The sequence below is a fragment of the Rhea pennata genome, chromosome 27, assembly GCF_028389875.1.
Source record: "Rhea pennata isolate bPtePen1 chromosome 27, bPtePen1.pri, whole genome shotgun sequence".
Lineage (NCBI taxonomy): Eukaryota > Metazoa > Chordata > Aves > Rheiformes > Rheidae > Rhea > Rhea pennata.
The window spans coordinates 6,168,640-6,177,331 of record NC_084689.1 but is presented as its reverse complement, the minus strand read 5'-3'; positions in this window follow the sequence as shown (position 1 = coordinate 6,177,331).

The window sequence follows — 8,692 nt, the reverse complement described above, 5'->3', positions numbered from 1 at the left end:
AAATTTATTTTTGTAAGAAAAATGTGTATATATATATATATATATATATATTTAAAAAAAAATACCATAGGCAGAATCCAAGCTATATTTCATGGAGTAATAAAAGCCGGAAGGTGTCCAATGTGAGGAACGATGCTAATTAGGTTCTGTGACATGCCCTGAAAAATAGACCCTCAGAAGTCGTTGCACTTCACAAAAAAGGAAGCTTGAATTTTAGGCAGGAATCATGGTTTTGTTTTGTTTTTTGTGTATTGTTCATTTCTCTCCCCTCCTTCCCTCCTCCCCCTCTTTTTTTTTGTTTTTTCCCCGTTTCTTAAATGTCTTATAGCCAGTGCTAGTCCAGACGTCTCTCCCAGCTCCCCACCCCCCCCCCGGGGGGACAACTCGGCTTGTGCCCTTTGGGAGGGGGGAACGGCAGCGGTGCCCGGCCACGGAAGAGCACCCCCAAGGTGCTTCCCCCCCCCAAAAAAAAAAACGGTGCCCATTTCGGGGGAGGGCGGCGGGGAAGCCCGGCAGCCCTCGTTCTTCGCTGGGCTCTGCCTGCCGCCGCCGAGCAAAAAACCCACCCCGGGCACCCTCCAAAATTTGGGGTGAGGGGGGGGGGTGGGGGGGGCTGAAAGGTGCCGCTCTCGGTCCGCAGCCTAGCAGCCGGACACCTGGGCCCCGCTGCTCTCGCCCCGTCCCCTCTTACCCTGCGCCTGGGGGTGGAGTGGGGGGGGCAGGTATAGGTGACCATCTGGGGCCACCAGGTAAACCCCACAGGCAGCTCCTTGGAAGAGATGCCGGGGGGGAGGGCGGGCAGGCTTTTGCAGCTTGGGAGGGGTCTGGGGGAAGGAGGAACCCCCCTCCCCCAATTCGGTGGGTGCCTCAGCAGCACAGAGCCTGGGCCAGAGCCCCCCCCCCCCATCCCCCTGCTTTCACTCCCTACCCCTCCCCGGCTTCAGGGGCAAGGGAAGGGGGCAGCTGAGGTTTTTTTTTTTTTTTTTTGGGGGGGGGGAACCGGGTGCCGCAGCCCCTTCCAGGGCTGAACCTCTGCTTAGCACTGGCTACCTCTTGCATATGCAAAACAAAAAAAACCACAAAAACAAAAACAAAAAAACCCTAGCGTGGACTTGTAAATAGACACTTACTTGAGGTTCTTTATTGTAATCAAAAGTTGTGGTATCTCTTTTTCTAGTTTGTGTTCCTTCTCCTTTTTCCCCATCTCCTTCCTCCCCCACCTCCGGCCCAAGCACTCTTTTAAAGCTTGCGTTCCTCTCCACCCGACCCGCAGCCGCTTTGGAAACGAACCGACCTCCCTCATCACGCCCCGAGGTGGACAGCAAAAAAAAAAAGAAAAGAAAAGAAAAAAAAGAAGAAAAAAGAAAAAAAAAAAGAGAGAGAGAAATAGTCTCAGGATTCCCAGTGGAGAGAGAGCGTCATGTTTCCCCCCCCCCCCCCCCCCCCCGAAAACCGCGCAGCCCCGGCCCTGCCGGCACACTAACCCCCCTAACCCCGGCCTCTCTCTCCGGCTCTAATCCCCCCCCTCCCCCCCCCCCCCCCCCCGAGCGTCTCCCGGAGCCGGAGGCATCTCCCAAGTGGAGATGCTCCCCAGGGCCAGGAGACGTCGGGCTTTGACCTGGAGCAGCGAGTTGGGGCCGGGGGGGGGGGGGGAAGAGAGCTCAGACACCCCATTCCCCCCCCCCCCCCCGCAAAACCCCGGACGGAGGCAGCATTTGCTGGCAACACTTTAGCACAAGCCTCGGTGAGTTTGCACTAAAATATTATCCGATGCATCTGGCCGAGCCCGGCCCTCGCCCAGCGCTGCGTGTACATGCCCCCCACACCCCGGACACCCCCACACACCCTCCCCCGGCACCGCAGAGCGAGGCCTGGGCTCCGCGCACCTCTGCCTTAACCCCCCCCCCAATCTGCCTAACAGCCCGCGAGGGAAATACTAGTGCATGTGAGCCTCTCTCCGCACCCCCCCCCCCAAAAAATTGTAAACTGTATATAAGCGTTGATTCTTTTTTTTTTCCTTCTCGTTGCTGTTACCTTTTTTTTTTCCTCCCCTCAATTCAGGTTGTGATAAAGTGTTGCCAAAGATACTGCTGAATGCTGATGTTTCAGGAAAAGAGAAAGCAATGAGAGGAAAAGTAAAAAGAAAAGAGAATATATATATGTGTGTGTGTGTGTGCGCGCGCGCAGAAAAGAAAAAGGAAAGGAAAAAAAAAATATGCTCCTGCAAATGTAAGCATTTTGCATTTGCAAAAGCAAACATTAAATTCAGACTGACACCCCCCCCCCCCCCCCCACACACACACACACACAGGGAGAGAGGAGCAGTGATTTCTGCCTGGTTTGAGTGCGTGGTACAAAAAGCACCCGCTGTGCCACCCCTCCCACCCCCACCCCAGGGCAGGCTGGCGATTTTAGGCCCATTTCAGGCTTTTTCCTCCCGTGGATGTGGCGGGCGCGAAGCCGGCTCCCTGCCAAGCGTAACTGGATGCTGCTGGGGGCTCGCTCCTGGGCGCTTTGCCGGAAAGGGGAAGAGGAAAAAGCAAAAAATGGAGATTTTTTTTTGGGGGGGGGGAGAGATTGGGGAAAAAAAAAAAACTCGCCGCTGCCTTGGTTCCGGGGACACACATATACATACATACATACATATCTATATATATATATAGACATATATACATACATACATACATATATATATGTATGTAAGTATGTATATGTGTGTGTGTGTGTGTATATATATGTACGTATGTATGTATGTGTGTGTGTGTGTGTGTGTGTGTATATATATATATATGTATGTATGTATGTATGTATATGTATGTATAAACCTGCTGGGCCAGGGTTGGTGTGTGTGTGTGTTGGGGGGGGGAACGATGCCCCTGGCGCAGCTGCTCTTTGCACTAGTGAGACCTGTGGGAACCGTGGCTGGAGTGGGGAGAGGAAATATCTTTTTGCTGCAGGAAAAGGGCTTCATTTCTTTTTTTTTTTTCCCCATCCCCTTCTCCATCGGCATCCAGGCCAGGAGGTCGCGGCGGAGGGTGTTTTGCCCCCCCCCTTCCCCCGCCCGCCCTGGGAGTGAGCAAGAGGCCTGATTCGCCTATTTAAAAAAAAAAAAATATATATATATATATATATATATATATATATTTATATTTATATTTTGGATTTATTATGAAAGTTTTATTTAAATAAAAAGAGGAACACTTTTTAAAGAGCAGTTAGTGAGTCGGCACAGGATTTAGCTTTCTTAGTAAGCGGGAGGGATGGGACCGGGGTTTGAGGGGGGTCGGGGGGGGGGGGAACAGTGTTTGTACTGCCTGGGACAAAGTAGCAAGATGCTGCGTTGATGTTAACATTTTCTAAAAATATTTATATATATATATATATATATATATATATATATATATATATACACACACACACACACACACACACACACATACATACACACATACATACACACACATACATACATACAGACACACACACACACACAGGCACACACACACCACCACCGAGCGATTAAACTTTATTCTGGGCCGATTCGATGCCAGGAGGCAGAGAAGAGCTTCGAGATGGGGCCACGTTTTTTTTTTTTTTTTTTTTTTTTTTCCTTTTTTTTCCTTTTTTTTTTCCTGCGTCTTTATATATATAATCTATTACAACAAAGAGATTCTCTATATAAAGCACTCGCGAGGTTCATCGGTTTTATGTGTAAACTACTTTTGTGGTATCTGGGTAAAGGAGCGAGGCGAGAAAAGCACAGAAAAGACATTCCATAGATTGTAACTTTGATAGTTCTTTATAAAAGTGTGGGAGACGAGAAAACAACAACGAGAAAAAAATACAAATAAAAATAATAAAAAATGCACTTTTGGGGGGGGCTTTAAAAAAATAAATAAACTATATATTAAAAATTACGCACGCGGCCGTTTGGTCTTCTTGTGGCTCAGAAGTGCTTATCAAGGGCCACAGCCCGGGGAGGGGGGGGGTGGAGGGAAGCGGGGTGGTGTGTTGGTGGGGAGCGCTCCAGTTTTGGGCTCGTTATGTCCTTTTTTGCGATGTTTCGCTGCGGGCCGGTGCGTGCTGAGGTGCGAGGTGCCCTGCGGGGGCGGGGGGGGCTGTGCTAATCCCGCTTTTTTGCTCAGATTAGGCGCCGAGCGACCCTAATGCGGTGGCGGGGGGCGGCAGGACGCCCCGCGCTGGGGGCAGGGGGGGCCCGGCGGCAGATGGCCTCCTCCTTGGGAGCTGCCGCCGTGGCCTGTCCGTCCGTCCGTTTGTCCGTCTGTCCATCCCCTCTCCCCCCACCCAGGGGGTGGTTGGGGGGGGGCACCCACTCCCTGCGCGAAGGGCATCGCCAACGTGCAAAGATTAGTTTGTGTCATAAGCTTCCTAGTTTTCGAGGCCGCTACAAGATTCATGGGGTTTAGCCGGGGCGATTAAGCGGCCGAGCCGCCTTTCTTAGCGAGACGGACCCCCCCCTGCCCCCCCGCCCCGCCTCCCTAATGCTGCTTAACACCTGCGAGCCGCGATTTTCATTAGGGGCGTCAGGAACGATTAGCGGGGAGGGTGGTGGTGGTGTTGGGGGGGGTGTGGAAATTAGGGCAGGGGCTTTGCCGCGGGGAGCCCGCAAAGGCTTAGAGTCAATCAGGCAAATGGGGCCGCGGCGGCCCCCTGGCCGCACCGGGGGGGGGGTTGGTGGGGGGGGCTAAGTCCCAGCTGCACTGGGGGTGCCCGGGTCCCACAGGTGCTCCCCCGCCTGGGAGGGGCTTTTTTTTTTGGGGGGGGGAAGGAGCTAGAAAAGGGGAGTCCGGGGTCCGGGGGGCCGGGGGCAGCCCCAGGCACGTGGCGGCCGGGGCAGGGCGAGGGGCGGCAGGCCCGGGGGGCCCAGCGGGGGGGCCGGGGCTGGGGGGCAGCAGGGGCAGCAGCGCCCAGCGCAGCAGCTCAGCCCGTACAGGGCGTAAGGGTGGCAATAGCTGAGGTTCACCGCCATCCTGCAAGGAGAGCACCAGCGTCAGGTCCCGAAGAGCTTCCTCCTCCTCCTCCTCCCGCCCCGGCGGCCCCGATAGCGGCCGGGGACGTCCCCAGCCCCCCCGCCGCCGCCGCCACGGCCCCTGCTCACCTGCGGATGCGTCTCCGCGCCCGCCGGCGGTGGTAGTCACCCTTGGCGAAGTCCTCCAGGTTGGCGGGGTGGATGGCCCAGAAGTGGCCCTTGCCATTGTCGCTGCGGCCAGCTTTGACGAAGCACTCGTTGAGGGACAGGTTGTGCCTAACGCTGTTGCGCCAGCTCTTCTCCTGGGTCGAGACGGGCAGTGAGTGAGCACGTGGAGTGGGGCCCCCCCACCCCCGCCCCGCGGCCCTCCGCGCCCATCAGCCTCCCTATGTGCCCGCTGCCTTTTCCAGGCCGTCAGTAGGCACCAGAGTGAACGGCATCTGACCCCGGGCAGCAGAGCAGCCCCCTTCCCCTCCACTCCAACCCAGCTGAATCCCGAAGCCCAACACCAGCGCACGGGTTTCCCCGCAAGGCCACCAGACCCTCCACCGCGCTGGGGACCCTGGAGAGGCCCGGCGGCAAGCTGGCCCTGGCAGGTTTGTCCCCAAGCCCAGCCACCCCTCACCAGGGTCAGGCTGGGGCTCGGCTGCAGCTCCCCTTCGGCCAACGCTGCTGGAGGAGGAGGAGGAGGAGGATAGGCAGAGGGACTCCAGCCTCCCGGGGCCACTCACCTTGTTCTTGAAATACGGGTAATTATCCATGATCCACTGGTAGATATCAGAGAGCAGCAGCTTCTTCTCCGGCGAGGAGAGGATGGCCGTGGAGATGAGGGCAATGTACGACTGGGCCGGCTTGTCGCTGGGCTCCGGCGGCCGGGTGCCCGCAGCAGGTTGGGGGGCGCCGGGCGCCCCGCGGCCCCGCTCCGCCAGCAGAGACTCGATGGTGAAGGAGGCGCCAGGCGGGCGCCGGGCACCGGGTGCTGCCTCTGCCATGGCCCCGCGGCAGCGGCTGCTGCCGTCCCTGCGCGTGGTGACCAGCCGGGCACCCGCCGGGGGAGGCCTCCGGCCCGGCCCGATAATTAGTGCAGATTACAGGGTTTGCTAATTGTGTTTTCACAAACGGGCTGCCTTTGCAAAGCAGCCTGTTTATCTGGCAAAGCCCTGGGTTTAGCGGGATTTGGCCTTTAAGCCTAATAAATAAAATGATTAATCCGCTCGAGGTGGAGGAATTTTCAAAGAGGCAGCGGCATGCCTGCGGCGAGCGCGAGGACAGGGCACTCGGGCAGCGGCCGCACCGGAGCGGCAGGCAGAGCAGGGCCCGGCCTGGGGAACAGTGCAGCGAGGATGCCGCGAAGGGGAAAGGGTCCCCGGGGCCACCGGTGCAGGCCCATTCCCGCGGGAGCCACCGGGGACAAGGCCCGATACCGGCCGCACGGAGGAGCTGGGGTTTTGCAGCCTCCTCGACTATCGCACTGGGTTTGGGGTCCACGACGCATCCCCCACGCCCGGGTCCCCGTTGGACCCTTGTGTCGGTCTCCGTTCGGAGAGACGCCTGCAGCCAGGGATGAGCCTCGACCCCCCACGGCCGAGAGCGGCCAGAGCCGCCACCACCAGGAGAAATCCAACAAGCGGAGATGCTAGGAATTAAATGTAAATCTTTCTTTTTATTTAACAAACACTATAATCTGAACTTTGAAGAATGTGTACTGAGGGAAAGAAAAATAATTTTCTTTTGTTTTTTCTCTTCTCTTTACAAAAAGAAAAAAACAGGATATAAGAAAAAACATATGTACAGGAAGAGCTGGCCAACTCAAACAGAAAGCAGTAACAGAAGCATGATGTTTCCAAACAGTGGCTTGGCCTGGAAAATTTAAAAGCAATTAAATTATAATACAAATATTAGAAAAACTGGACTCTAAAGCTACTGTGCGGCTGGGGATGCAAGCCACAGAACTTTATACAGTAAAACTTAATCTTTTTGAGCTCTACCTTTTTCTCCTTTTTCTTCTCCTTGACCCCCCCCACCCCACCCCCCCATCCGTTTAAACCTGAAAACATATTGCTTACTTGCAAAACGAAAAGTCTATACCGCACAAATAAAGAGTTGCTCTGCGGGAGCAAAACCGGGACCAGTGGAAGAGCAAATGCGGTAGGGGCCACCCGCTGCCCCAGCCTCGCCTCCGCCTCCCCCAGCCCCCGCCGCTGCCGGCCAGAAACCCCTCGGAGTTTTCCGTGTCTGCCCTCACTGGACAAGCCCTGGCTGGCACCGGCTTTGCTGGACACCTGAAAGGCAGTAGGACACAGGCTGGGGGGGGTGGGGAGGGGGTTTAATTAATTTTTTTCTCCTCCTCCTTCTGCCTTCAGTTTTCCTTCGCTAGGACAAAACGGGAGAGGGGCAGGAAGGGCTCGGGGCCGGGAGCGACGATCACTCGGATCTGCAGAGCGCCAAGCCCCAGAGAGGGCCGGGCACGTGTCCGCGCGAGGCTTGGGGAGGATCTGGAGCGGGAACCTCCGGACATGCCAGATCTAAGCTTGCTGCTCTACAGCGTTGATAGGATCATTTTTTTTCCCTCTCTTCCTATGCACTTTGGGGTCAGCCCCTAACATGGATTTTTTTTTTTTTTTTAATAGTTTCAGGTGGAACTTGATGGCTTTTCAGTTGACATAAGGGTCATCCGGTGCATCGCTTTTTCTGAAACACGTGACAGGTAGTCGGGAAAGCACCATGACTTTGGTTCTAACAGCTGCCGCCTCCTCCTCCTCCTCCTCCTCCTCCTCCAGGCCCAGGCTCTGGGAAGGAGGAGGAGGACGAAGAGGAGGCAGCGGCGGCGGCTGAAGGGGTACGGGAGGGTTCAGGCCACCGGCGCGCACCGCGGCCGGCAGCCCCACGCGCCACCGAGCGCCCCTTGCCTGCAGCTAGGCAGTGTCGGTAGAGCACGGCCGAATGCCGCTTACGCGGCCCTGGCCGCAGGGCTCCCGCTAAGGCCCTTCCCTCCACTTTCCATCCGTCCCGTGGGCACGATAAGGGGCAGAGTCACAGGCCAGCTTCCTTCCAACATTTATTCTCATCTACAGATGAGAAAAGTCAGCAAGGTCCAAAGCAAAACAGACTTCAGAGGCTTTAGTGGGAACAGCAGAGCTGCTTAGGCAAAGTTAATTACAAAAATTCCCTAAGACAAAGTCAAAAGATTACCATTCGGAAACTCAAAAGCAACAACATTTTGCCATCAAGAGCATAGCAGTAGCTTTGGGTCTGGGACCAAAGTCTTGAACAGAGAAGTGGAAAGTCCAGAGGCTGTTAATACGTGGTCACGGGGCTCCACGCATCGTCCCTCGGCTCTGTCCTCAACACCCTGACAATAGTGCCGTCAGCAGTGCCAGTGACGGGCTGCGCACTGGTTCGTGACTGAAAGAAACCTGAATTGGAATTTACCGAGGTAGTTGGCTAGAAACTGAGATTCCCCCACCTGGCATTTTCTTGAAGGCCCAAGCATCCCTTGCACCCCACCCCGCTCCTCCCCGCATGCCAGGCATCCAGCTGTCCTGCAGGTCATTGCCACTGCCTTCGCAAAGAAAAGGGAACGCGCAGCCCTTTTAGTCTTCAAAAACACCAAGTTATTGCACTTCAAAAATACAACAGATTTGTGGTTCGAGCCCTCCCCACCCTCCCCATGGCTTCTGCTCAACTAAAATGATTCACTAC